At 40.5% G+C, this 1,264-nt stretch overlaps 1 protein-coding gene across 1 annotated transcript in view; it reads left to right on the top strand.

Annotated features, from left to right (window-relative positions):
- The first annotated feature begins 1,211 nt into the window (after positions 1 to 1,211).
- Positions 1,212 to 1,264, top strand: part of PIGQ (phosphatidylinositol glycan anchor biosynthesis class Q) — a 24,190-nt gene continuing 24,137 nt past the window's right edge. The window contains exon 1 of the mRNA XM_018561340.1: positions 1,212 to 1,235. The gene's annotated coding sequence lies outside the window, so the exon portion shown is untranslated. The remainder of the gene's footprint in view (positions 1,236 to 1,264) is intronic.

The following is a 1,264-nucleotide window of genomic DNA, read 5'->3' as shown; positions in this document are numbered from 1 at the left end:
ATAAAAAGTTTATAAAAAATTAATAAAAATAAAATATTAAAAAGATTTAAAAAAATTAAAATAAAAAAACACTTTCGGTATCGGTTTCGGCCTGACAATTTTTTTTATTTCGGTTTCGTTTTTAAAATTTCCATTTCGGTGCACCTCTGGTATATACCACATGTTGTTGTTCTGCACACTGCCATGCATTTAAAAGCCAATGTAAAGGGCCCTTGAACCTATTAAAAAATAGCAAAGGTTTTGTAAGTATTAAACTCTCAAAAGAGAGGGGCAGCCGTCCATCTACTTGCTTAGAGAAGCGAAGACGGAGGAGCAGAAAGCAGAGGGGTCTCTTGCTTGCTGTGTCTGTGTCTCTTGCTTGCTTGCTGTGTCTGTGTGCTTGTGGACACACACAGCTTACTAGCACACAAAAGGGTGACTCCATAGGACCCTGCAAGGGAAAGGAACCACCCTAAAACAGGATATCAAGACCAGTGCTCAGGAGACCAGCTGATTCTGCAGGAAGTTAAAACGTTTAAACATCAAGGAGCAGCATCTATTGTAAGTGAGTTCATCAGCATTTGAAATAGCTTACACCTCGACTTTCGACTTAAATATCTCTTTAGGATGCATATTTTCTTTTTAATATAGATTAATTAGTATTCTTAAAGATACTCTGTGCTTTGCACCAGGTTTATTTGAACCCCCAGCAAATTGTTCCCTTTCCTAGCCTTTTGTTTTAATGCCAGGAGCCAAAGGATATACCCAGTACTTCCGGGTATGGAGGAGCATGTATCCATTTCCAAGTGACAATGCTGGGACAATCATTGCTGTCACACAGGGAGTCCATAGACTTGTGTAAGCTATGACTCCAGCGACTCATAGTTTACACAAGACCTTTCCGCACTACCAGACCCTGAAAATAGTAGCAGGGGAGAGAAAGATGGGTAAGTATATGTTGCTGGGGAGGGCTGGAACCTGTTGCTACTCCCTGTGTTGGCAAAGGACGGGTTCACTTCAAGCCTTTCCAAATAACCCTACTAGTTGCAGTAGGAAGGACAGGACAACGAGCCCAACCCACATTCCTTTAAAATATAGGTTTACCCTTTCACTTATCTGTACACCATATTGACACCACCAACACTAAAACATAGCATGCTGGGTGGGTTCTTAGTGGCACTGAAGTTAGAAGGAGGGGATCATTATCAGTGTTATCAGGAGTCAAAGCCTGTTCTGCTGTTACAGACTACCAGTTTGTAAGTATTTAAAGTATATTATATGTATA

Source organism: Nanorana parkeri, unplaced genomic scaffold (assembly GCF_000935625.1).
Source record: "Nanorana parkeri isolate BGI_ZX_2015 unplaced genomic scaffold, ASM93562v1 scaffold19, whole genome shotgun sequence".
NCBI lineage: Eukaryota > Metazoa > Chordata > Amphibia > Anura > Dicroglossidae > Nanorana > Nanorana parkeri.
This window is presented reverse-complemented; position numbering and strand designations above follow the sequence as displayed.